Below are 27,666 nucleotides of genomic sequence, written 5' to 3' on the forward strand. Positions count from 1 at the left end.
TGGAAATAAGCAAAGATGATTCTGAAGGTTGAACTTCTGTAATAAACACTTGCCACTTAGATGTGCCTTTTGTTTGCAGCAGTCAGATCTGCACGGTGTGTTAGCACATGAGTGCATGGAAATTTGTATTTCCAAGCATTTTATTCCTCTGGTAGTCATTTAAATAATGCCAAATTGAGCATGAAGCTGACTGGATTCAATTGCTGTCATCAGAAAAGAAGAGTGAGTGGGCTGGGGAAGGTTGTCCTCCCTCCCAGCAGTTGCCCAGCGAGGAAAACTGCTCAAAGTGAGGGCAAGGAGATGCTGTTGTTTGTGTGCTGCTAAAATCTCCTTCAGCCAATGCCCACCAAAGGCTGACTGCACACTGTTTAACTTGGGTGAGCCAGGCAGGAGGGGTTAGCTGGGAATGGGAGCTCTGACTGGAGCCAGAGCCTCTAGGCTAGCTTGGAGCAGCCTGGGGGGTGGAAGGTGTCCCTGCCCCTGGGTGGGTGGCACTGGATCAGCCTTGAGGCCACCCAGAGCCTTGTGGGATTCTGTGGTTGCATTGCAGAGGGGTGTAAGGGGAGTCCTGCCTCTCCTGCACACCCATTCCCTGTGCCCAGCCAGCAGCAGTGACGGGGGACAAGGCTGTGCTCTGCAGGGAGCACAGAGAGAGCAGAGCACAGGGAGCAGCAGGAGGTGACCCTGAGATGGGTCTGCATGTCCCATCCACTCAGGGTGTGGCTGATCCCTCAAGGTCCATCCCACTTGCACTATTCTGTCATTCTGTGTTCATTTTCCTCTTGGAATCCTCAGAGCACCCTCCAGAGCCCAGCTGAGTGCTCACAGCCATGGAGGTTTAACAAGACCAGGAAAAACACCTGGAGAGGGGATGTCACCACTGAGTCAGGAACAACACAGACTCAGATCAGAAGGCAAAGGGCTACAAGCAGCTCCTTTAGTCAATCCTCTCCTTTTTGTACCTTGGTTAACTACAGGTGTACCTGATTGGTCATTTAATCAATACATTTCACATGATTGCCTAATTAACAAGACACCCATTTGTAAACAACCTTATGAGAATAACAGCAAAACAACTTGTTTAAAAACACCACCTGCAGATTGTTTTAATATTTGACTATCATTATTTATCTCCAGCTCCCTAAAGCTTCCCTGACCAATTTATGGGAAAACTTATCCAGCTTTCTCTCTCTCTGACCAGGCTGTCACATCCACAAGGGAACCCCACAGGGATCAATATTCCTCATTTATCAGCACATAAATAGCCCTGTGGAACTGGCTCATTCCTGCTCCCCCTTCCCAAGGAGCCCTGGCAGCAAATGAAACCTGGGTGATTTTAATGTTTAAATTAATTTAAATTTAATTTAAATTAATTAATTTTAATTTTAATTTTTAAATGGCTGGCAGGGCAGGTGAGGCTGTCTGGACAAGGGGATGTTTCCATTCCCACGGAGTTCCCATGGGATAAGGTCACCTTTGGGAGCAGGTAACAATAAAAAGGACTTTGAATACCAGGGCACTGAAAATGCCCCATGTGAAGAATGCTGGGGCACTACAGAGTCCAGGGAAGGTTTTATTTAAACCTAGAAGTGAAATTCCAGTGGCTGGATGGGGTGAGTCAGCCTTTGGGAATGATCTTCTTGCAGGATTTGTCAGAACATGGATTTTCAAACCCAGTATTTATTTGTACAGGATGTGATAGCAAAAAATGGCTGAATTCTGAACAAATCTCTTTTCTTGACAAGTTTTCTTCCATGGACCTGTGCAGAAGCAGGGCGCTTTTTTTCCTTCACTTTTTTCCCCCCCAGGAATCTTGAATATTAATTTACCCTTTAAAAATCAGAATTCTATCGTGAATTTTTTGTTTGTTTTTCCTCAGAAATAATTCTTGATAATAAATGTATTTGGTTACCTGTGCATTTTCCATCAGAAATTTGTTAAGTGAAGGAATACAGAGAGCAGCCAGCACTGGGAATCTGAAACAATCTTGGCTTGAGTGAGACTCGCTCTTTGATATTAAATGTGAAATAGCAGCATAGTTAATAGCTTTTTGCATTTAAAAAACATCAGGAAAAATGTCTGTTCAGCCTTGAAAATGAGCACGTTGAAGAGTGTGTGCTGCTCACAGCAGTGAATGATGATGTTTTCCTTTGCCTTGTCTTGCTGCCTGGATATTTCAGCAGCATTTAAAATATGACATTAAAAATCTTCCAGAAATGCTGGCAAAACAAATATTAGAGCAGCCTGTGACTGCTCAGGGCCAGAATTTGATGGTATTGTGACAGAAAGGGACATTTCCCACCCTGACTCACGCAGGGGTGAAGGCAGGTACAGCTGTATTTTCATTTTTTCCATCCACCATGAGGATTTTTTGGGAAGGGACAGGATGGCCCCGGGGGGGTTATGGATTTCTGGAACCTGTTGTCACTTCACCCCACTATTTCTTGCTCAGCTGGAGTTTATCTGTGCAGCAGACATTGATTTCACTGCATGAACTAGTCTGGAGGTTTAATTAATCTTATGTTCAGTCTGTTTTATTTATTCCTGGCATTGGCATTGGGTTGTTGGTGCTCCTGACTCGCTGCACTTGAGTTTGAGAGAGTGTAGGAATGTGGTTAAATCTGCAGTATTGCAGCCATCGTGCTCCTCAGCAATATGTGCCATCCAGAACATTCCCTGAGAAGTTGGTTTGAGCAGGAAAAACTGAATTTTGTAAACAGCTCATTTCAGAAACTCTATTTTCAACCCTTCTTCTATCTACAGACTTCCACAGAAGAAAAAAATACATGTATTTCTGTATGAACTTTCTGCTTGTGCTGCCTCATTCATTTATCATTCCTTTGTAATCACTGCTTTTTTCCTTTTCCATTTTCCCACATATTTTATATCCATGTCATTCAATGCCAGAAAGGAGATTTGTGGTGAATCAGATATCTCGAGGTACTTTCCTATAATTATCACCACTATTTAATGAAGGGATGGGACCACAGTGGGCTAAGAATGATTTCTTGCTCAGATAAACATCAGTCTTAGAGGCTGTGAGATTTTAGAGGAGCAAGCAGTTGGCCACGGCTCAAGAGTAGCCACAAGTTTCTTTGTTACAGGACAGTAAATAACTTTCTAGTCCAATGGACAGTCACCACAAGGTTTATTTCACTTTTCTGGCCTGTTGGGACCCAGGACATTCCTCTGACTGCCCTGGAGGACTCGAGACCGTGGCAGGGGGCTCAGAGACCTCGACACGGAGTCAAAAACACCTGTGCCTTTGCTTTTAGTCCATTGAAAAATTACCAACTTGTTGTGAAGATTTACAAGCCACAAGAGTTTGAGTGGAACGAGAGTTAATTTGTCACAGGGTGAAAAAGCAGAATTTTGGGGGTTTTAGAATGGGAGTGGAAGAGACAAGATGGAGGAATCTGGGTGTGTCCTGTCCTTCTTCTCCTTCTTCTTGTCCTCCATCTTCTGCTGTGATGGTGACACTTCTTGATTGGTTTAGAGTAGAGACAGACTGTCTAACATAGGTGATAGGTATTGGAAAATCATTGTAAATAAAATACACGTAGTTCTTAGTAGAAAAAGTTAACACCACTCCAAGGGCAGGCGCTGTGCCACAACCTGGCCTGCAGGACAGATCTCAGCAGGTCAGAGAAAGAATGTTATAGATAAGGAAAAATAAACAACCTTGAAAAGAAGAACCAATGAATCTTGACTTCTTATTCTATCGCGGGGCTGGAAAGAAAGAGACTTTCTACTACCTTGGGGTCATCTCAACACAGAAACCTGAGACTGACTTATCACCTTTACTCACTTCTGCTGCTCTGAGGATACTTTTGTCCAATGGGCTATTATCACATGTACACACATGTGCTTCTATTATAACTTCTAAACTCTTAACTGATTCCATACAAACACACCCCTACATTAGAAACCCTTCACCATCTTATCCATACAGCTTCTCACTTACTCAAGGCATATTCTTACTTGCAATTATAGAAACATAAGTTTATGATTCTTCTACTTCATCTCTGTGTATTTTATTTTTACATCAATCCAAGCTCCTTCCAAGGCTGCAAATCAAACCCTTCAGTGTCTGTGGAAGTTTCTGTTTTTCCAATTTGCACACTTTCCCATCTTTCTCACCAAGACTTAAAAAGCAGAATTCACAGAATTCTGCACTGGTTTGGGTTGGAAGGGATCTTAAGCATCATCCAGTGCCACCCCTGCCATGGCAGGGACACCTTCCACTGTCCCAGGCACCTCCAAGCCCTGTCCAGCCTGGCCCTGGACACTTCAGGAACCCAGCCACAGCTTCCCTGGGCTGTGAGAAGGCTGATGGTAAATTGGAGTGGTGGGGACTGCTTGAAGGAGCCAGGGAAAACCTGTGAGAACAGCCAGGAGCATGTGGAGCTTCCCTGGGGACAGCTGGGATTCTCCATGGGAGTTCTCACCTTGGCACCACAGGGGCTGGAGCAGCAGGGGTGGGGCACGTGGGGCTGGAGCATCACCCAAGTTCTCTCCCTTGACCCCAGCAGGTTTTCCAGTCCCTCCTGGCTGCCTCTCCTGTCCCCAAGGCTGTCTGGGTGGTGGATGTGTTCCACAGAGGGATGGGGAGGGCAGAGCCACCCCTGGGAATTGGTGTTTTATCACACCCCTTCCAACATGGAGAGCACTGAAAGCTCCCTGGGTAAAAGATGGGGGTTTGCCCCTTTAAAAAATATGAGAGACTCTTTATGGGACCCATTTGACAAGTGGATTCAATATTGTTTGTGATCCAACTGGTGAAGGGGAAATAAAAAGTTCCCTGCTTTTTGTTTCCCCTTCACCAGTTAGATCCCATAAGCAAATGACACTCCCAAAAGCCTTATTGAAGGAAAATATTAAATGTTCTGGTTCAGGTTTAGGGTGGTGTCGAGGGAAGGCTGTAAACTGCTGGCTGGCAGAGGTGACTGTGCTTAGATGTCACACAATGTCAAGAACAACATTCCCTGCCTGATTGTTGGGACTCTCTCCCCTCTCTCCCACTGTGGGACCTGCTCAGATCACCCCAGTGGCCTGAAAGAGCATCCCGCAGGAAGAAAAAATATAAATTAAAAAAACAACACACAACACACAGAGCCAGGCAGCTTCATAGGAGGATGAAACTTATGCAAACAGAGATCTACAAAAAAAACCAGAATTAATAAAATATACCCTGCCCATGCATTATGAAACACATCTGGCTGCAGAGTGACATGCCAGCTTTAATTTTAACTTTGGCTTGGGAGCAGTGGTGGGGGTGAAATGACTGCATGCCTTGGTGAGCAGCCACTGCAAATGTTTGCAGTCACCTTCTTTTCCTCCTCTCTCATTTTTTTTTCCACGTTTCTGATCCCACAGAGGGTTTGGGGAAGGGGCTGGGAGTGCACAGATGAATTTTAAAAGCCTTGGAGATTTGGATTGAGCGGTCCATAATCCAGGAGGAGGCACAAAGGAATGAAGGGAGCAGCTGAGGCTGGTGGTTTGGTGGGGAGGGTTTTGGGAGCCATGGCCTCCCCTCTCCCCTCTCTGTTGCTGGTGCTGTGAGCCATCAGAAGCCACCTCTGCACCCAAGGAGCTCTTCCCAGCTCTGTGTCTCCAGTGCTTCTGGAAGAAACTGCTCCTGGGGTGAACAGAGGAGCTGCTCTGGACAGGAAGGTTCTTCCTGGGTTCTGCCTTGCAGATGGAAACTGGACCTTTTTTAACCCTCCCAGTTCGTGGAGTTCTTCATATAATTCAATTTCTTCAATATCTGCACCTGTTTCTGACGCCTCTCCTTCAACAGCAGAATGAGGCTGAGTTCCAGGGTCAGCTCCTGGCTGTACAGACACTTCCTTCCCTCCTGGTTTTCTTTGCCCTGAGTCTGCAAAACTCAAGACACAGGAGTCTGTCCTCAGGGTTATGAAGTTGCTCTGAGTGCATTGCACAGCAAATGTTTAAATCAGGCCAGGCAAGTGCAGTGAGGTGGATGTGGAGCCCACCAGCTGCAGAGTTACAGTTCTTCAGGAATCCTCTCCCTGCCCCTCCTGCCCCAGCTCTCCAGCTGTAATGGAGAAGAGGTGAAATATTCAGGGCAGCAAACAGCAGGAGGAAAACTGAGTCCATTGGAAATGAAAGCTCCCCAGGGAATGGTCAATGGAAAGGCTGCCAGAGCTCCAGGAGCGTTGGGACAGCGCTGCCAGGGGTGCCCAGGGTGGGGTTGTTGGGGGGTCTGTGCAGGGCTGGGCTGGGTGATCCTGGGGTCCCTCTCAGCTCAGGACATTCCAGGATTCCCCCTGGAAGTGGGTGCTGCTGTCACCGGGGCTGTTTCTGTCACAGCCAATGCCAGGCAGCTCCTGACAGGAGCTGGGGTTGTACTTTCAAAGTCAGCCAACATCAACGAGCAAGGAGCAGAACTTTCCTGCTATAAATATTTGAACAGCAGTTTGTTAATTTTTGTTACTCTGAACGTGGATTAATTGCTGTTTTATTATCAACTTCAGCTTCTATTAGTTTAGGATTTCCATCTTAAATGATAATATCAGCCTTTGTCTTGAATAAAACATTTTGTAACCTAGACGAGTTCATTAAATTCGTGAAGGTGAACTGACAGATTAAAGGCAGAACAAAGATCCTGATGTGTTTTACAATGGCAGGAATGCTCATTTGGAGTTTTGTAAAACAACATTGCACATCTCAGATAGCTCAGCTTCAAATGGATTGTGCTAAACACTGCTGCCTTTTGAAAGGCTGCTGCTCCTTGTTGTGTGCCTTCAACAGATTTCTGCACCTTTCCCCACCTCAAAAGCTAATGAGGTGTCATTTTCCATTATTAATTACACAAATGATGTTGTAACAAAATAACCCTCTGCATGTTGTTCTTTTACCTAATTAACCTTGGGAGGGTGGGATTATTCCTGTGGCCCCAGTGAGGGCTGCCAGGATTCTCCAGAGGAAGGACAAGGGCTGAGTGGGGACAAGTCACACTTGTGCTGCATCCCCATCCAGCAAGAAATGCAGGAAACGGAATGGTTTGGGAGGGACCTTTAGTGCCGTTATTTCCCAGCCCCTTGCAGTGAGCAGAGCTAAATTCAATTTGTGAGGTTGCTCAGAGCAACCTGGCCTTGAGTGTTCCCAAGGATGGGGAATCCACTGCTTGTCTGGGTAACCTGTGCCAGGCCTCACCACCCTCACTGCAAAAACATTCTTCTTCCTTGTCTAAATCAACGCTGGTTTTGTTTAGAACTCTTGTCCTGTTGCTACAGGACAGATTTATCCAGATTTGGATGGAAGCCCATGACCAGCTGGGGGATGGAAACCAGAGTGCCTGTCTGGTGTGTTGGGAAGACTCAGATTATTCTGGAATAACACTGGGTACCAGCTGGAGTGTGGGGGAGGCATGGTCAGATCCAGGGAATGTACAGGCTCCTCTGCTGGGAGACACACCATTAGCCGTTATTAATTATTCACACCTGGTATGATTAATTAGGATGTACACACAGGCTAATGACTGTCCAGCTGAGGCTCCTCTCTGGCTCAGCTCCATGGCCTGGCTCTCCTCTGCCTGCTCCAGGCAGACCCTGGTGCCCTGCAGCCACCCTGGGCCACCTGCCCAGGCAGAGGCACTGGGGAGGGAGGGTGGGAAGGGCAGGGCTGGGGGCTCCCACATGCTCCATGAAAAAAAAACCAAAAAGAGAAATTCTGGCATTGGAACTGTCTGCTTGCAGGCATTTCTTGTCTTAATCAGGAAATGTGGCACCCTGGGCACAGGGGCTGCTCTGCAGGGCTGGGTTGGGTCTTGTTTTGAGCCCAGCAATCTGTCAGAGGTGCAGGATGGAGCCCCAGCAGAGCTCCTGGCTCTGCTCCCCTGCAGGACTCTGTCATGGCCATGTCCCAGGGATGGGGACACAGGATGAGCCAAGGCAGAAGTTTGTGTTCTGAATTTAGAGGACTAAACAAATAAACACGTGTGTGAGAAAATAGCAGAGGGCTTAATGCAGAGACAGAGTGCTCAGAAGTATTATTGGAGAGGTTCCTTTAATCCCAGACAGATTCAAAGGGATAATGGCACGGGAGAGCTCTCCAGACCTTCTTACCCTCCCTGCCAGAGGTTACGTGGGCTTTGGGAGATTGATTCATCTGCAGAGCTGAGGGGAATTGGATGATCCAGATGACTAACAATGAGATTTAGGCTTGAATTTATTTCACTCAAGCTAGTTAAAGCTGATGCTGTTGTCCCCCGGGTTCTGTGTCTGAACTTAAGCCAAGTTAGTGATGAGCACAAGTTTCTCCTGCTGGGGGATGTTCAGCGACCTTGCACAAAGGGATTTTGGAAAGTTGGACAAGCAGGAGCCCTGAGTGCACCTGCAGGGACAGGAGCAATGGGGTCAGCCCTCCCCACACAGGATGTGCTGCTGGAAAAGCTTTTCCTGCTGCCCTTGGTGTTTCTCTGCCTTGGGGCTGTCCCCCGAGGCACAGTCACACCAGCATTTCCCTGCATTTGCTTTTTCTCCTGGATTTTTGCCTTTGGAAAGAATAGTCCAGGTGACACCACCTGTTGTGAGGTTAAACACGTGTCACTGTGTTACTGTCCGGGTTTTCTCTCTGTGTACAGCATTGGGAATGCTCCAGTCCCAGGTCTGCATTTCTCTGGCTTGGAGAATCTCTTCTAAAAAAAACTGTGGAGTGTGTTTTGCCTGAGATTTGTTGGAAAAATCTGGAGTCTTCCCCTTCTGTGATGCAGGTATTGGAGGCATCAATAAGCCACCCTCATTTAAAGAGAGACCACTAAGCCAGGCAGGTGTTTTCCCAGGATTTGGGGCTTTGAAACCCTGTGAAGCATCCTGGAGTCCTCAGCAAGGAGGAGAGGAGCAGGAATCACCAACTCCTGACTGAGGAGGAAGCAACACAGGGGAAAGGAGTGGGAACCAGGGAGGGTGGCAGCCAGTGGGAGTGGGAGAGGAGGCACATCCCTGACCCTGATCCATGAGGGATCCAACAGGGAACTGCTGCTGTGGTGACCCCACTGCCCCCAGCCTGGGCTGGCTGCCACCACTGAGCCATCCCTCCAGAACTGTGGAAGGAGGGATTCTGGAATGAGAAATTCTGGAGTGAAGAATTCTGGAGTGAAGAATTCTAGAGTGAAGAATTCTGGAGTGAGGGATTCAGGAGTGAGGGATTCAGGAGTGAGGGATTCTGGAGTGAGGAATTCAGGAGTGAAGAATTCTAGAGTGAAGAATTCTGGAGTGAGGGATTCAGGAGTAAGGAATTCAGGAGTGAAGAATTCTAGAGTGAAGAATTCTGGAGTGAGGAATTCAGGAGTGAGGAATTCAGGAGTGAGGGATTCTGGAGTAAGGGATTCTGGAGTGAAGAATTCAGGAGTGAGGGATTCAGGAGTGAGGGATTCTGGAGTGAGTTTGTGCAGGCAGGAGGGGCTGGGGGAGCTGCGTGTGTGCCTGCATAGACTCTGGAATTGGCACTTAATTACATTAATTCCATGGGCATGCTTTCCATGGCAATTGTGTTTTCATGGCTATTTAAAGTCTGTTTAAATGTTTGCAGAGCTTTAATGGCTGTTAATTAACTGCTGGATGCAAATATGGAGAAGGTGAGGACACACACATTTTGGGTGCACACAATCCCCCCTCCCTGGTATCCTACAGGACCTGGAAATGTCCCCACTGCCAGCTGGTGGTGACTGCCTGCCCTGAGGAGCTTGTTCCCCTGGGCTGGGGGGGCTGTTCCTTTTGGGGTATATGGTTCTGTAGTCCACCAAGACACCCAGTGACATCTGGATCTGGAAAATGGATTTTCATTCTCTGGAAGTGTCCCAGGCCAGGCTGAGCACCCTGGGACCGTGGAAGATGTCCCTGCCCATGGCAGGGGGTGGAATGAGAAGAGCTTCAGGGTCCCTTCCCACCCAAACCATTCCAGGATTCTATAATGTGTGCAAATTTCTGCCCCAGAGTCCTAAAATGTTCTGGGAATCGAGGCAGAGTCAAGTTATGTCTGTATGGGGTTCAGGGCTTAATTAAGCAGGGGGAGCAATTTAATCTGATAATGAAGGGCCAAAAGCAATGTCTGTTGCAGGAATGAAGTTCATCCAGATTCAGAGCTGTTCACATTGAGATTTGATCTCAGTTTGGAAATAGTTGTAGGTGTCCTTTACAGAGAGAGAATAAAATCAACACTGCCTTGGGTTACACCAAATGTGTCTCTCTGGCGTGGTTTGGACATACTGCAGTGCATCACTCTGAGACTTCACAATGAAAAAACCCAAAAACCTCAGAAAATAATGTCTGTGATACCTTGGGGTATTCCAGCAAAACAAAAAGTGTTCCTGGATTTTGGAGGGAACAATGGATGCTCTCCAAGGCAGGTTAACCCACAAGAAGGAGTAGGTGCCAGATGCCTCTTGGTGCCCCTTTCACTTTTAAAATCAACTTTTCTGGCAAAACTAGCACCAATTATATCCCAGTTAGAGCCATAAAGTTCAGGACTTACCCCCCAGTTCTAGCAGACCAAGGTATTCTTCCACTTACTTCAGTGGGACCCAGCAGACTAAACAGTGTATTTACACAAAAATAGCTCCTTTTCTGCTTCATCTGCCCACTTTGGGCTGCTCTCACCCTGGATTTGGGTGCTCTGTCAGGGGGAGACAGTAAGCTGCATTTTTAATGCTGTAACATTGGAATTTTTAATGCTGTAACATTGGAATGGCTGCTGGGGAGGTGGTGCAGTCCCCATCCCTGGGTGTGTTTAACAAAGCCTGGATGTGGCACTGGGTGCCAGGGTTTAGTTGAGGGGTTGGGGCTGGGTTGGACTCGATGACCTTTAAGATCTCTTCCAACCCAGTGATTCTGTGAATTCTGTGAACAGTGTACTGCAAAGGGCTGTTGATGCTGTGGGGCTCCAAACAGGCCAAGGAAATCAATGTGGAGGTTTTCCATGGCTGAACACCTCCAGGTGGTTGGTAAGGTGTCATCCCCTGGTGGTGCAGAGCAGGAGGTGGGGGCAGAGAGAAGGGCCATGCCCTGTGCTCTTGGCTCCCCAGCAATATTATTCCATAAATATCTTTGGGCAAAGGGCACCTTGCAGTCAGCCGTGAATTCCCAGATGTGCCTGAAGCCAGACAGACACTGTTGGTTTTTGTTTTTTTTTCTTTCCTTCTTTGAAACTGAAACATAAGAGAAAAGAAAACTTAGAGCAAAGAAAACCAGAAAATGATCCTGTTTCTTTCAGTGATTCAAACTTAAACAGCTGCCACTTGCTTTGGAAAAGCATTTTTTTGGCACCAGCTTATTTCTTCATAAGAAATTTCATCTTTGGAATGTTCCTGTTTTAAATCTGAATACATCAACCAAAGCAAAAATAAATTTCCACTAGAAAAGTTCTCGTTTTCAAGATTTTGGTCTGGAAGCAGCAGCAGAAGCCAGTGAAACTCAAATGCATTTGCTGCTGCCTTTAAATCAGAGAATCATTAGGGTTGGAAAAGTCTCCAGGATCATAAAGTCCAACCCTTGACTGATCACCACCTTGTCAATTAAACCATATTGTCAAGTGCCACATCTACTTGTTTCTTGAACATTTCCAGGGGTGGTGACCCCACCACTGCCCTTGGCAGCCTGTGCCAATGTTTAACTACTCTCCATCAAGAAATTTTTACCAATATCCACGCTGAGGCTCCCCTGGCCCAGCCTGAGGCCGTTCCCTCTCCTCCTGTCCCATTCCCTGGAGCACAGCCCGACTCCCTGGCTGTTCCCTCCTGTCAGGAGCTGTGCAGAGCCAGAAGAGCCCCCCTTACCCTCCTTTTCTCCAGGCTGAGCACTCCAGGGAAGTCTCTGGATCAACCTCTCACCTCCCTGTGCCATGGCTCTGCCAAGCTTATACAAAAGTCTGCTTGGGATCTGTGCTTGAGAAATGACGCTCTCCTGCCCTGCTGGGCCAAACACAAAAAACATCTGAATTTTGCTTTGTGCAGAACCTTTTAGTCTCCTTTAAACTTTTCTGGAACCGACCTTATTCTTGTGGAAGGGCATTTTTGCTCATCTGAATTCCAACCACCAGGAGCAGGACAGTGTTGCCACATTTCTCTTCACAGAGAAAAACAAGGCACAGTTCTTCCCAAGGATTTCTGAGATTCACATTTGCTGAACATCAAAGAAAGGGAGAACACAATTCTTATCACTTGCTGTGCCTGTTGTGTCAAAGTAGAATGCAATATGGAGATTGTTTACCCAAAGTGAGGATGTTTTGTTCCCTTGGCCTTTTAGGGCCAAGTGTGTGTGTGTTGGGACTGTCACAAGACAGTCACGAGAGAATCAAAGATGAGTGCAGTTCTGTGTGGTTGTGTGCAGAGTGAGTGCATGGCAGATTCAGTCTAGATGTATGTAATATACTATAGTATAATGAATGAATTAATTAGCCTTCTGATAAGATGGAGTCAGATGCATCATTCTCTCCACTTCGTCTGGGATGCCTTTGCTATAATAGGACAGGACATGGCAAATGCTGCAGGTTGAGGGAATGTTCATCTTCCCAGCCAATGTTTGTGCTCCTTCCCTGGCAGGTGTGTCCAGAGGGTCCTGTCCAGGGTGTCTGTGGCAGCAGGGGAAACCAGAGGGTGTCCAAACAGGAACCCAGGATTTCCATGGGAATGTACAGGTCCTCTCATTGCTGTTTCTGCCAGCCAGGCCTCTCCCCAGCCCCCTGGAGCACAGCTGAGCTGCCTGTCCCTGTTCTGGGGGGGGGGTAGACAGAGCTGGGCAGGGACACTGCCACCCCCTGTCCTGCCTGGATAGATACCAGCACCCAGGCTCCTTCTAAAATAACAAAGTTTAATCTTCCCTTTTTTCATCTTCTTTTGACTTTCAGTATAAATTACCTCATCTGAGGTGTCACTAGAAATTGATTTGTTATGCTAAATACTTGCCAAATAAATAATGAGCTCCCAAACCAGTCTATACGCAATAAGACAAGGAGTGAATTATTTCTAGCAGTTTCTTTTATCATGCATGGATTAAATTATTTCAGAGCCCTGATTCTCAGGGCTGGGCCATCTCTGAAAATGTGCTGGTGACACTTAAAAACACCAAGCCCCCCTCTGTGCTCTTTTATTATATTAAATGTCACCAGTTTCCTCATTTTATCACATTATTACAGCCTTTTCTTGCCTGGAAGGAATCAAATTAATGAAAACCAAAAGAATCCAAGGTGTCTGCCCATACATCTCCCATAAAATCATCCCCCACATTACAGAGCAAGTTTCCAGGTGATGCCATGAGGCAAAAGACCAAACCAATTTAAATAAGGCTGATTGCATCCTTTAAAAATCCCAACAGCCCAACCCCTGAGCTGAACAACACTGATGCCTATTTTAAGGTGCTGATAAAGAGAAGCAGAACATTTACTTTGCAGAAATGCTCTGTTTTATTTGCTCTGCCAGGTTTTTGCTGAGATTTTCCTTTCTTGGCTGTGTTTTCCCACCTGGTGTCATGCACAGCTTCCAGAGGTTGTTTTGGCTGTCCTCAGGCTGGTGAGGTGTCCCCGCTGTGGTGATGGAGCTGGAACTCTGCTCAGCAGTGTCTGAAACCCCCCTCAAACCCTCGGCCAGCTGTTTGGGGGCCTGGGTGAAAGGAGCTGGGGACATGGAGAGCACTGTCACCCTGTGGGCAGAAAGGCCAGGGAGGGAATGAGCTGTGGGCACCAGGCAGGGAACGAGCCTGTGGCCCTTACAGGGATGGGTGAGATGCCAGGGCTGCACCTCCTCGCTGCCCTGCCCACCTCAGGGGGTTATGGATGAACTGATGGTCTTGGAGCTCTTTTCCACCCTAAGTGACTCTGTGGTTCTGTTTGGCCTTGGGGGCTGCAGGGAGAACACAGCTTTGGTCTCACCTGTGTCTTGTGAAACATGAGGTGAGAACAGAAACCAACAGCTCCTGAAGCTGACCAGGACACCTCCAGGGGAATGAATCCATGGAATAGAGTCCTCAGGCTGGAAAAGGCCTCTCTGGTCATCAAGTTCAACATCAACCAGCATCACCACTGTATTCACCTCTGACTGATGTCCCCAGGTGTCTCATCCATGCTGCTTTTAAATCCCTCCAGGGATGGGGGCTCCACCACTGCCCTGGGCAGCTGTGCCAGGGTTGGACAACCCTTTCAGTGAAGAAGGTTCTCCCTAAAATCCAGCCTAAACCATCACTGTTGCAACTTGGGGCAATTTCCTCTCATCCTGTCACTTGCTCCCTGAGGTTTCAGAGCTTCGCCCCAGGGTCCCTTGTGGCTGGACCTCGGCTCCTGCCCAGTGCTCCAGCCTGTGGTTCCTCTCCAAGCAAGGAGGGTTTTTCCACAGCTCTCCCCACTCAGTTCTTGAGCCCAGCTCCTGGGAAATGCAGTTCCAGCAGTTCAGGCTCACCTTGGGGGCTGGAGAGCATGGGCTGCTCTGGAGGGTGGGACAGGAGGCCCAGGTTCCTACACTAAATTATCAGTTTGTCTTCACTGACTGCAAGAAACCCTGGTGGGATTCCCTTCATGGACGGAAGCTTCTGCAAGTGTCTAATGGAGAAAAGAGAGGCAAAAAACTGAGGGAGGTGGAGAAGATGGAAGAAACCCTTATTATGAAACAAAGAAAAATCCCTGTGACAGACCAAGTGTGACTGGCTGCTCTTGATGCTGATTTTTCTGCTGTAAAATGAGAGATTATTAGGGTTAAATTAGGCAGCTATTGCCACTTTTCAATAAAGTGGGCTGTGTCCATTAATGCCTGCAGATGCTTATTATTATTTATTGATATATAAAGCTGCTGTACAAGCTTTATTTAAAAGTATGCCAGGCACAATTACAATAATTTGCTAATGTAACGAAAGAATTTCCTATTATCCTAATGTCACCTTGCCAATGCTCTGGTGATTTTTTTTCCTGCAACGTCTTGCTACCAAGGGAATTCAGCACAGCTGCTCAGTTCAGTGTTGGTTTTGTGCCGCTCAGTGAGGTTGCTTGGCTTGTGGGTGCCTTGGATTATGAATTCAATAATTCAATTATGTTCAAGCAACAGAAAACGAAGCATTGGTGCACAGAGAGCCCTGAAATGACTGTTTATGAGGAATTTGAATGCCTCAAGTGGCCCCTGGCACTCAGGCTGTGCCTGGGGCTATGCTCAGAGGCTGCTGTGGGGTGGCTGCTCCTGCAGGAGAGGAGCATCTCCACAGTGCTCCTCTGCAGAGGCTGGTGGGACAACAGGGAACAGATCCACAACCCGGCAAAAACCGTTCAAGCCACAACCACCGTTGTTAGGGTGAGGAAAAAGGCTTCTCCCAGCATGCCTTGCTGTGACATGCAGATTTAGTGTATCACATTGGCCCTCCCCCCTCACTCCACCCCTGTGCCCTCACCCCATTGGCCCTGGTGTTCTGCCCTGCCCCTTGAGATCCCCATATAAACCCTGCTTTCCCTATGTGGGTGGCTCTTTGTTCTTGGATTTCTTTGAGGAAGTAATTTAATAAAGGAACCCCACATGAGCACACCCAGATCCCAGAAGAGCTGAGATCACCTGGCGTGAGCATAGATGTCCCTGTGCCCCAAGGCATCTTTTCCAAGATGCTTTTTTGGGAAGGTCAGGGCACTCTGGACACCGTGCACCATGACACTCCATGAGACCAGGGTGTCAGGAAACAACGGCTTGGAGGAGTTGGAACAAATATCTTCCAGAGTCCCAGAGCCAGCTCTGTGCCCAGGCTGGCTGAAGGACAGATGTTGGTGCAGATATGGAAGGGATAACTCAGGGTTAAAGGCCCAGCAGGGTCATCTCTGGTGCCAAAAGGGCTCAGGCCCCAGCTAAGAATCAGCATCTTAGTCTGGAGAGCAGATGTAGGAAGAGAGAAAAGAAATATTTCTGACTGAGAGACACTGTTTTACATGCTATAAAAGAGACAAAATTTATCACAGAGCTAGAAGCCTCTTACACACACCCTGAAAGTGTTTGAGACTTTTCCCCAGAGTATGGACACAAATCTGTGGTTACTTCCCTGGGGATTGAGGGAGAGGATCTTGATGACTGCTCCAGCACAAATTGGTTGGTAAGAAACACTGGATCCTAAATTATGTTATTTATTCTCTAACTGCAAAATTAATGGTACTTTTAACCCTGCACTGTATTTACCTTCTAGTAGTTTCTTTTTGTCCTTATTCCTGTGTGGTCCTAGTTGGTTTTAAGTCTTGTGTCTGTTAAATAAATAATTCATCCTATAACAGACAGAATCAGCCATTATTAAAGAACTTGTGAACCAGAGTGGGTTTTGGGGTGCTGGGCACTTCAATAAAGCTCCTGCCTTCTGCCAGAGGCCTGGCAAAAGGCAGGGACTTATCCAAATCCCACATCCATTAATTACAGTTGAGTGGCAGGGAGGTGCGTGTGGCACAGCGTTTGATTTCTGAGCCTGCAGCCCTCAGATGGAACCAGAAAGGCCTTTGAGATAAGACCAGGCAGTAGGGTGGGTGGTGATTTGATTCCCAAATTCCTCCTGCTGTAATGCAACATTCCAGTGCTTTCCTGCCCTCGATCCATCCAGAGCCATTGCAGGTTGGATCTCCCGTGGAATGGACACACTGCTGGGGTCACACCCTTCTGTTCCAAGATCTCCCCTCCAAAACAGGTGCCATGCTGATTCTGCAGAGCTGTTTGATCTGAGCTGCAGGGGACTCTCACCCAGGTGTGTCCACAGGTACAGCAGCACGGGTGGCACATGTGGCTGTGCTGTCCCCTCACCCAGCCAGGAGAATTCAGGCCTGGCTGAATTGGAATTTCCCTGCTCCCCAGCCAGCCCCTGGGGCCTGGAATGATGGCTGTGGCCACTTGGCAACTTCAGGCCATGGTGCATTTTGCTGCTTTTTAACGGGTTTTGGTTTTCAGTTTGCTTTTTTGTTTTGGGTTTTTTTTCTTTTTCTGTGTGTGTTTTTTATAGTCACAATTTCTTTCCTTTTTTTTTTTTTTTTTTTCCTGTGTAACTGAAAGCACTTGGTGTACACCCTTTATTTAGGGAAGAGTTTTCTTTAGGTTGGATTTCAGTGATGGTGGTCAGAGTGAGGGTTGATGTTCCTTTTCAGGAGCCAGGTGCCTCCTTCCAACAGCCTTAGGCTGGCGCATGCATCACTCTAAGGACACCTGAACCTGTGTGTGTAGGTGTGACTGGGATGTTTACCCCTGGCAATGCCCAGCTCTGCTGCCATTTCCTGGAGAAAATTACATTTATCCTTATTATGGATTTATTCTTACTATGAATTTATTCTTATGGATGCATTTCAGAGCCTGAGGGTGGCTGCTGCTGTGATTCCATGAGGTGCTGATGGTCATGGATGGGGCAGACAGGGGTGGTGGAGCACACACCTGGATCTGCTGGAATGCCCAGTCTTGCTTGCTCTCAGATCCAGCTGTGCCAGGAGCAGCTGGAAAAAAGGGAACTCCAGGCAGAAAAAATGTGGGAGAGGGATCCAGGTGTTAATTTCAGGGGGAATAAAGCAGCCTTATCTCCGCAGGAACACTCGTGCTTTTACTTCCATGGATTTTCAACAAAGGCCCAGCAGCCACTGAAATGGGATGAAGCAGCTGCTGGGGAATGTGGTGCAAAGTCACCTCAGGTGTCCCATGGTGGGCACAATGCCAGCAGCAGGTGATACAGTTTACCTGGAATATTACTCTGCATGGAGCAAAGCATCTTCCAACAAACCCCCACCCACTATTCCGTGATCCCATGAAAAGCTTTTGAAGCCTGAATATCAAATTCCTTTAAATTAGCCATGTCAAAAATTATTTTCATAAAACCAGAAAAACACTGCATTTTCACCAAAGTTCAAACTTTCTGTGTGGTTTCTTTTTCTTTCCCTTTCTCATCCAAAATTATTGATAATTTTTTTGGCTATTTTTGAGGTTCTGGGTTCAAGCTGGCATAGTTGGAAAATATGCCAAAGAAAAGAAAGCAAATAGCAACTTTGGAAATGGAACTAGGCAGGCATGAGAACTGCAAGGAGGAACAATTTCAATAATGGTGCATCTGTATTTGTGCCCCCTGCACATTTATAGTGTTGTCGAGCTTTTATAAAAATGATGTTTGCTGCAAATGATGGATAATAGTGAAAATGTACCTGCTGTACAAAGGCAGCATTCTGCTTGGAAAGGGAACAGGTTCTCCTTTGGGAGAGTTCTTCCCATGGGCAGAAAACAGGAAAGGAAGCTGTACCAAATGACAGTGACCATGAGGATTACACAAGGGGCAGGACTTGGAGTATAATGAAACATTTGCCAAGGGTTCAGCCCAGGACAGGAATTTCCATGTGTAATCTTCTAATTCACAAATTAAAGTGGGGTTTAGAGTGGTGTGATGGGCCTGGAGTGCAGCAGGGATATCAGTGGAGGTGTCCAGGGAAACTGTGGATGCCCCATCCCTGGGAAGTAGAACCATGGAATATCCTGAGCTGGGAGGGACCCCCAGGATCACCAGCCCAGCCCCAGCCCTGCACAGACCCCCCAACAGCCCCACCCTGGGCACCCCTGGCAGCGCTGTCCCAACGCTCCTGGAGCTCTGGCAGCCTCAGGGCCGTGCCCATTCCCTGGGGAGCCTGGGCAGTGCCAGCTGTTCCCTGGAATCCTGTCACTGGTCACAGACATCAGCCTCTTCCTCTTCTCTTCCCCTCACAAGGAAGCTGTAAGTACAATGAGCTCTCCCCTCAGTCTCCTCCAGCTGAACAGACCAAGTGTCCTCAGCTGCTCCTCCTGGGCTTCCCCTCCAGACCCTTCCCAATCTTCATGTCCCCCTTTGGACACTCTCTAATACCTTTAGATCTTCTCTTTTTTTCATATTGTGGCATCCAAAACTGTTCCCACACTCGAGGTGTGGCTGCACCAGCCCTGAGCACTGTCCCAGGCCAAGCTGGATGGGGCTTGGAGCACCTTGGGATAGTGGAAGGTGTCTCTGCCCATGGCAGGGGTGGAATGGGATAAGCTTTAAGGTTCCTTCCAACCCAAACCATTTCATGAATCTGTGTGTTCAGGGTTGGGGTTTTTTGGTGGTAGACGTTTGAAATACCAAGATTTGAAGCTCATTATAAAGGTCACTGTGCAGTTCATGTGCAGAGCCCTTTGGAGCCACCAGCCTAAAGTCTGATGGCAAATAATCAAGTCATTCCTAAAGGATTAATTAATATGCAGGGTACAACATAAGAAAGGTTTTCCAGAAGGGAAAGCCCATTTTCAAAGTCACCAGCTTGTCGCTACATTTCCCCCTGGCTTTTCAGCTATTTCCCTCATTTCTTACCACTGCCCTCATTTCCTGGGGATGAGCTGCAGGGGGCTGCTCTTGTTCTCTTGTGTAAAGAGGATACTGAGCCAACCTTGGAAAAATTCCTGAGAGGCCCTGTAAAAAATACGTGGCCTTGGTGTTAGATGACACAACGCTTGTTTTGTTGAAAAATGTTCTTTAGAGCTTCTCAACTGGCCTAGAAACATATTTTTATTTAACTATTTATTTTTAAAAGGAAAGCTCTGATTCTTGTGTACCTTTGTGGTGGGAGAAATAGTGAAAGCGTGGATGTATTACCCAGCTTGCTTCTGACTGAGTGCAGGGAACCAGGATTTCACCTCCAACATCACCTCGCGCTGTCTGGAGGTGGTGACATCCAAGGAGCTTGAGGGGGGAGGTTTTCAGCATATGTTGCAGTCAGAAGTGTGTTCAGCAGGAGCAAGGGAGCTGCTTTGCCAGGAAACATTGCAGGAGACCAGGATATCCCACCTGAAGAGCCCCTCCTTCTTGATTAAAAACCTTTTCCTGACAAAGAATTCATATTTGGCAATACTGAAATATTCTGTGAGTTAAGTCCTGGCTTTATAAGAGAAGTATTAGAAGGAAAATAAATTGGAATGAGGGAAATCTCCCAGGGTGACAATGGGTGACAATGTCCTTCTTGTGTGTTCAAAGATTGGAGATTTTGCATTTTTAAAATCATATTCATTTGGAAAGTTTCCCTGATTTCATCAGTGTCAGTACCCCCCATCAAAATTACACATTTCCTTGCAGATTAAATGAAATCTTATTTAAATAAAGCTCGTTGGACTGAACTGCCAGAGCTGTGGAAAGACAGCTCAAGCAGAGAGCTCTGCTGGTGTCCCTCACAGCCCTGCTCAGGCACCTGGCATGTCCAGACCACAGCAGGGTCACTTATGACCTGTTCTGACCCTTTCGGGCAGTGAGGTGCCCTCAGGACAGGGCAGAGGTTGATGTTTGCTGTGCACCCATGGAAAGGTGTGCACACCTACCCTGTCCTCATCCAGATGATTTGGAAAACTCATCTCCCTGGTGATGTTAGGAAGGTCCTTGTGGGATTTTGCCCACCTTTGAGTGGCTGCCAAGGTAGGAGTGAGGCACAGAACAGAACTCTCCAACTAGTTCAACTTAGAAAGGGGTGTGTTTATTGACAACGCCGGACACAAGAGAAATCATTTCCAAAGGCACACATGAAGAATTGCAGGCCGTGGCTCTCTATTTATCTAAAAATGTCTTACACATTCATATAATTCCCAAAGCGTCTAATACATATTCATTACCTAACCCCGCCTACCCCTGCTTTGTATTCAAATGTATTTAAATAGAGTCCAAAGTTCGTTCACACTTGTGCAGTTCTTCACCTCAAATGGATCAGTGGGTCTCTGAAATGAGTTGGTGGCTCTCTGAAATGGGTCTGTGGGTCTGAAATGGTGAAATGGGTCTTTGGTCTCCTGAGGTCACAGTGACCCTTTACCTTTGCCTTGTTGGCAGCTTTGGACCCCTTGGCTGTAGCTCAAGGTTCAGGGCCCAGGTGCAGCCACGGGTCTGTTCTTTTTCACAATCAGATCCACATCCCATCCTGCTTCTTTAAACACAGCAAAGATAAATACCTGATTGATATCTTACCTATTCCATCTGCTAATAATTATCTATCCCTTATTATCTCTACTCTTCTTGCTATACTCTTAATTGTTTCTGTCCCCCTAACTAAATCTAGCTGGACTTTTAACTCTCTCAGTTTCTTTAAACTCTTGATTCAGGAGGAGCAGCTCAGGGGTGATCAGGGACAATGTGATGTACACAACCTCCCACAATCTGAGTGCTCCGTCCAACACCACCCTCATTCCTGATTTTCTTTCTTGGTGCCCTCAACTCAACTTCCAGTGTGAGAAACCACATCAGTAATCAGGAAATTAAGCTTTGTTAACAAGCAGAGTTACCAGTGAGAAGGAGAAAATTACTGGTTCAAAACTCTACCACTTCTTATTTGGGAAAAGAAAACTTTTTCTTCACCCATTTTTCCCTCACACCCCAAGCCATACTCTCCCCCACTCCCTCCTGCTGTGTCTCTGCCTTGGCTTTCCAATGACCAGTATTTATCTCTCACCTCCCAGATTTTAGGAGCAGGAATTCCCAGTGAAACATGGCTTTGGCTCAGTGCTCTACAGTCCAGTCTGCCTGGTGCAATGTATGATGGATGAGAGCGAGCAAAGCTGAGAGCAGGGCTAAGGTGGATCTGCCTGGATTTATTTCCCTCTTCTGTGCTTTGCTTTGTGTTTCTCCTGCCCCACAGCTGCCTGAACCCAGCCAGGTTTTAATGGGGAGACAGCAGTGAGCCAGGGCTGCTTGCTTCATGAATCAGGGGGAGCTGAAATTCTGCAGCACTGAAGACCATTTTCAAAGGCAATTTCGTGGACTATTTTTTTTCTGATTCCAAGTGGTGTCTGGCCACATTTCTGCATGGAGCTCATCTAGGACACGCTGCCAAGCCTGAGATGTGAGGCCAGGCCAGTGCCACCCACTGTTCTCAGCTGTGTGATGCTCCACTGCAAGCTGGAGGAAAACAGAAAGGAAAAAAGCCACGAGTTTTGGTGCCTCCTTCCTTCCCAGGGAGATTCTGATGGGTGGCTGTATTGCACAGCTTTAGAGAGCACGTCCTTGAAAATTACAGCTCTTAGCTCTATTCTGTCTTCCTACGCAGTGGTTTGGGATCGACAAATATTTTCTGTTCTAAAAGGAGAGGAAGGATCACAAGGTTATCAGCTGCGTTCAGACACTGCCCGCACTGCTCCTTTGTGGAGAAGGACACTCAGAGAGCCCAAATTTCTGATTTGACCTCCCACACAAGGAGAAGACTTCCAAAAATGGATGGCAACTGAAACTGTGAGCACCATTACGCGTGTTTTTATCTCAGCTGGAGATCCTGGGCTGATGGGGAGTGGGGTTGGCACAGAGGAGGTTGAGCTGCTGCTCTGATTAAAGAGCCCCCACAAATGACAGGGCTTTGAAAGGACCAGCACAAGTGGCCATTGGAGTTGCCACCCAGACCAGCCCTCCTGTGCCCCCAGTGCCTGGAGCTCACCCCATTCTGAGAGGCTGGAGCTGTTTCCATGTGGCAGCAGACTGGGGGCATTTACTGCAGGGAGCACAATTACCAGCTCAGTTATTACCCAATTTATGGGGTGAACTCCTGTGTGCCCATTCCAATTCATCTGCTTGGCAAACTGGGAGCATTTCCTGGTTCATGAATCTCCAGTGAGCAGCTGGGGACGTCTGTGGGCACAGGCTCGTTCCTATTTCAGCTGCAGACATTAGTGGGGTAAAGAACGAGCAGAGCCAAGGCACCAGCCACTGGTGTGGAGCCAGAAATTGCTTCTCAGGACACCTCTGGAAGCCAAATTGCTTCCCAGCACAGTTGTGATAACAGTGCTGCAGCAAATGCCATTTAAATACAATTCCCTGCTAACGCAGAGGAGGGATGGGGGAATACATAAACCAAATAATTAACGAATACATAAACCAAATAATTAGCATTGCCTGGATGGCTCCAGTGCTGTGTGTGGAAGGACAAGAGAGAAGCAAACAGTGGGGTGGAAGAGGACAGCTTTTCCTGGTAATTGTAAAACTTAATTTGCTCTTTAAGGAAGAATCAAAATGACATTAAAGTGAATGCCAATTGATTTCAAAGGGGTTTGAATTGATTTCTGGAAACTATTGCTGGTTAAAATTGCCAGGGAAAGCCCATCAAGACTGACATCTTTGCATTTCTTAAATAATTTTCATTTGGAAAGTTTTCCCCATTTTGTCAGTGTCAGTAAACCACATCACCAAAGATCAAAATTACACATTTCACAACTGACATTTTTACAGCCACTATGGCTGGCCAGAGATGGGAACTCCTTTCTGGAAATAACTTAAAATATTTCTGTACTATAAAACGGAAAGAAAACTGCTGCTTCCTAAGGAGGGACAAACCTCTTGCAAGGTGGCTTTATAAATATTAAACCAGCCATTTCATTTTTTATGTTGTAAAATCTTTTCTCAAGGCTCCCCAACATTCCTGGAGCCCAGGCTCTTGTGAGGGGAGTGGAGGAAGTGATCTGGGAGGAGAAGCCAGGGTTTCCACCATCCAGAGTTTCTGACATCCTGCTGAACTTAAAGGATGTGGTAAATCCAGCCCTGTTGATTCTGTGCCTTTTTTTTGCTAAGGCTGGGATTAAATGCGTGGGAAGGTATTTCTTGTTGGGATTCAGATGTTTATTAGCTCTTATCTATGTCACAGTCTCACAAAGTGTGAGTTCTACAGCACTTCACTCTAACAAACTAAAAGTGGAGCCCTATCTCTCTCTCTACAAGGCCTTTTAAGGATAAGCTGTCCATTTAAGAAATGACACCTAAATTATTTTCACTTTTAACCCAATAACCACCCACCCGTGCCCGCAATGGGGACTTTTTTATCCAATTACACAAAACCACCCAAACCCATGGAGAAGAAGGTGAAGAAATAGGACCAGCCTCACCCCTAAAACCTCCATCTTGCTTTATATATATTACTATATTCTAAACCCTTAAACTCTGAGTTTTCCACCCTGTGATATCACACACTTCTATTCAAACTCCACACCCACAATCCCAGTGCTATCATTCCATTTTGGAAGCCTTCTCTACAGCCTCAGGTCAAATGCAGTGTTCTCTTGGGGATCAATGCCTGGCAGCACAGAAACTCTGAAATTCTCAGCATCCAGGGCTCCAGCACAGCCCTAGGACTGGATTCTCCTGAGACTGCCCAGTGCTGGACAAAGTGGAGGTCTGGGTCCAGAAATTGGTGCTTGGAGCCAGGTATCCCAGGGCCCACAGTCTTCCAGGGATGAGCATGGTCTGCCAAGGAGATCTGAACTTCTGTGTCACTAGAAAATGAAGGATTTCTAAAGGGCAGTGTGTGCTCCCCTCCAGGTCTCCAAAACAGAGAATCTGGCAGTTTTCCCTGAGAATGTGATAATCTCCTTCAGTGTTGAAGTATTTTTTTTTTCTGCTGAAATCAGATCTGTTGGAGAATTCCCAGCTAGCTCAGAAATTCCCAAATTCTGCTCACCACAAGCAGCACTATGGAGCTTCCCCAAGCCTTCCCTGGCTTGTGGCTCCATCCCCACTGCTGGGCTTTATTGGGAACTGTGTGGTGTGGACATAGCTCTGGCAGGTTGCACATAAATCCCTAAACACTGAAACCAGTGAATTTTGGAGTTGTTGGCTCCATGGTTTGGCAGTGGTCGAGGATGACCTGGTGAGTAAAGATGGGATATTTAAATACCTGTTCCTTAACGAGGTCCATCCTTCCAAACAGGCACAGGATGGTTCTCAGGGAAGGATTTTATTCCCTCAACAGCAAAAGCAACACGACACACATTTAATATTCCTTCTTATTAATATCACATCTTCTAACAGGCAAATCCTGTCAGCTTATTATCAAACTCACAGCTCCTCTGACTGAGCAGAAACAAGATAAGTCAGAGAGGTCAGGGCTATGTGCCCAGGAGAGCAGCTCACCCTTTAAGAAACTCTTTTCTTCATTTCCTCAGCCTTTACCTCACATTTGTGAGTGACTCATTTGCTGTGTGGCTGATATCATGTTTAATAACTCTCCCTGCTCTGGTTTACATGGCACCCACAGCCCTCCTTGCCATGCAGCATCACTGGAGACCTGGCACTGCCAGGATTAGCATTGCAAATTCCTTGGAAAACCCAGTCTCACTTCACTGGAGTCTCCTAAGGCGATTTGCCCTACAAATCCCTATTACAGTGCACTGGTAATGCTCTCTGAGGCTAATTGTTCTTCCTCTGTTAGTGGGAACAATGTGCCCAGCTTTATGTTAAAGAAGCAGAACAGACTTACTGAATGCCTATGCCAAGTTCTCTGTCATTTTTCTGCCTTTTGATGGGAATTAAGAGCCTGAAGTCCTTGAGGCAGGACATGACAGAGCACATTTTGTGAGCTCATCTGTCTGTCCTTACACAGATGTGGCCAGCTGGGCTGTGGGCATGTCCCTGACAGACACAGCCCTTCCCCAGGCTGGCCTTGCCTGAAGTTTCATGGACACCCAGAAAACTCCTCACACCCCACTGGGAAAATCTGAGCTGCTCTGGGTCAGCCAGAGTGGGATCACAGCAGGAATTAAAGCACCAGCTCCTCTTCTCATGGCAATGACTTCTTTTTCTACTTCTCTACCAAAGGATTCCCCCCATTCCAGGCCAGCAGCTTGAGCCTTCTCCTTGGATGCATGGAAGCCTGGGAGGCCTGGTCCTTGGTCAGTCATTGCTTGTGGCTGGAATTGATTTTCCAATTCAGTTCTGGGATAAGAAAGGAATATCAAGCACCCTGAAGCATTTGATCAAAAGTCTGTGAGCAGTCAGGGCTCCTCTGAGTACATCCATGCCCCCAGTCTGCCAACCCAGGGTTTTCCCACGAGATCTGCTGGTCCTGTTGGAGCCTGGGGCAGCATTGGTTCAAACTGGGACACCCATGGAACCTCTGTAGGTTCAGCAGTTGTTGGGGTAACACAGTGAACAGGGCCAGTGTGAAAAACACGTTCACTCTCCTGTGAAAATTTAAGAAGTTTAATAAAGGACAATAGGAGACAAAGAGAATAAAGCAAAGATTATGGCTGGGTGTGTCTTGGCACTCAGCCAGGAGCACACCTGCTATTTGGAAACACCCTTTATATATAATTTCTATTGCATCAGCCTGTTACATATTCAAAAAGAATTATGCATAGTAAACTTTTCCCAAAACTAGTTTATATGTTCCAAGAATTGTTTAGCATGACTCCTCCTCTGGTCCACCTTTTCAGAGCATGTGCATTTTGTGGCTGTGGTTTTAGTCTGCCCTTGTTATCACCTCCTGTTTGGGCTTTGGTCCACACTGTCTTCAGATGGAGAGTGCTGATAGTTGGCACATCTATCACAAGTGTCCTCATCCTGTGTTCACTGGATGTTATCACATTCAAGCAGGTATTTTAACACAAGCATACATTATCAGCTATTTCACTACTATGTCTAAGCTTAATTAACAACAGAAATAAAAACTATATCCTTATAACAAAGTTACTTTAATACCACACATGTAAAATCCATTTTAATATTTGCAAAAAGCCAATATTATAGTATGTATCTATAACAGCCAGGCAAGCCAGGAAGGAAGCTCCCTGTGTGTGGCCTTTCAGGCCTCAGCCCTGCTGCATTTGTCTGCTCTTTTGGTAACTAAATGCACTTAATTAACACACAGTGAGAGTGTCCTGGTATTGATGAGGGTTCCTGTTTGTGCTGCTGCTCTGGGAATCAGTGATGCAGACCCCTGAGGTGAGAGAAAACCCTTCAGCTGCCTTCCTGCTGCTGGGTGGGGACAGCTGAGGATGTGCCTGGGTTGCACATAAACCAAAGGGAGAGGAGGAGGTGGGGAAAAGGAAGAAAAAAATAGAAGAGATGGACAAAAGGCCTGTGTCACCAGCATTAGGAGACACTGCCCCTGCAAGGCTGTCCTGCATGGCACAGAGGAGCTGAGGCAGGATTGGTGTGGAGAAGGCTCCTAAATCCTGTCAGAGTGACCACAGTGTCACTTTGGCACTCAGGTGTGGTGCTGCCTCCTGCCTCCTGTCCACAGGCAGCTGCAGGGAGCTCCAAAAAACCTCACCTTTAAGACAAAGGACCTGGAGGGACTGTTTGAATACTGCTACCCCAGCTCCTGGGCTGAGCCCCACTGCTGGATTAAGGTTTTTTCTGACTTAAAGATGGGGTAACTGAGAGGTGGTTTAAAAACTTTTATTCTGTTTTTAGTTTCATGTGAAAGATGAGATAGTACAGATGTTATAGTTTATGGTATTACAATTAGAAGTTAATTATTTCCTAATTGCAATATATTATACATGTTTTTTGGTTTATCTTAAAACCTTAAAATCTTATCTAAAAATTCTCTACAAATCTATTTCCCACACCCCACCAACCCCTGGCTGTCCCCAGCAGTGCCTCCTGTCCTCACCACCTGGGAAAGTGCCTGTCACTGCTGGATTCTGCACAGACTGAGGGAGTTGGGTTCACAGGAGAAGAGAAACAAGGATGTGAATAAAAAGAGGGGATGCTCATGCAGCCTGTTTAGCCATAAATTCTTGTGGAGAAGAGGAGAGGTTGCTGTTCAGGGGGGAGATAAACCCCGTGGAGGAGGGTGATTTAAACCACAGATCAAGAACAAACTGGTTAAGTGTAGGTTTTAATTGCAAGTGAGGAGATTCCTTGATACATGATAAGGGAAGTTCTTTAACAGCCTCCCCTGGGGAGCTCAGGAAAAGCCACAGCTTTCAAGGCAGGGTTT

At 46.8% G+C, this 27,666-nt stretch overlaps 1 long non-coding RNA gene across 4 annotated transcripts in view; it reads left to right on the forward strand.

Annotated features, from left to right (window-relative positions):
* LOC135282153 (uncharacterized) overlaps window positions 1–27,666 on the forward strand; it is a 64,626-nt gene that overhangs the window by 27,855 nt on the left and 9,105 nt on the right. For all 4 annotated transcript variants that reach the window (XR_010348463.1, XR_010348461.1, XR_010348464.1 and 1 more), the window contains one exon: window positions 21,422–22,190. This is a non-coding gene — a long non-coding RNA (uncharacterized LOC135282153). The remainder of the gene's footprint in view (window positions 1–21,421; window positions 22,191–27,666) is intronic.

This window comes from Passer domesticus, chromosome 16 (genome assembly GCF_036417665.1).
Source record: "Passer domesticus isolate bPasDom1 chromosome 16, bPasDom1.hap1, whole genome shotgun sequence".
Lineage (NCBI taxonomy): Eukaryota > Metazoa > Chordata > Aves > Passeriformes > Passeridae > Passer > Passer domesticus.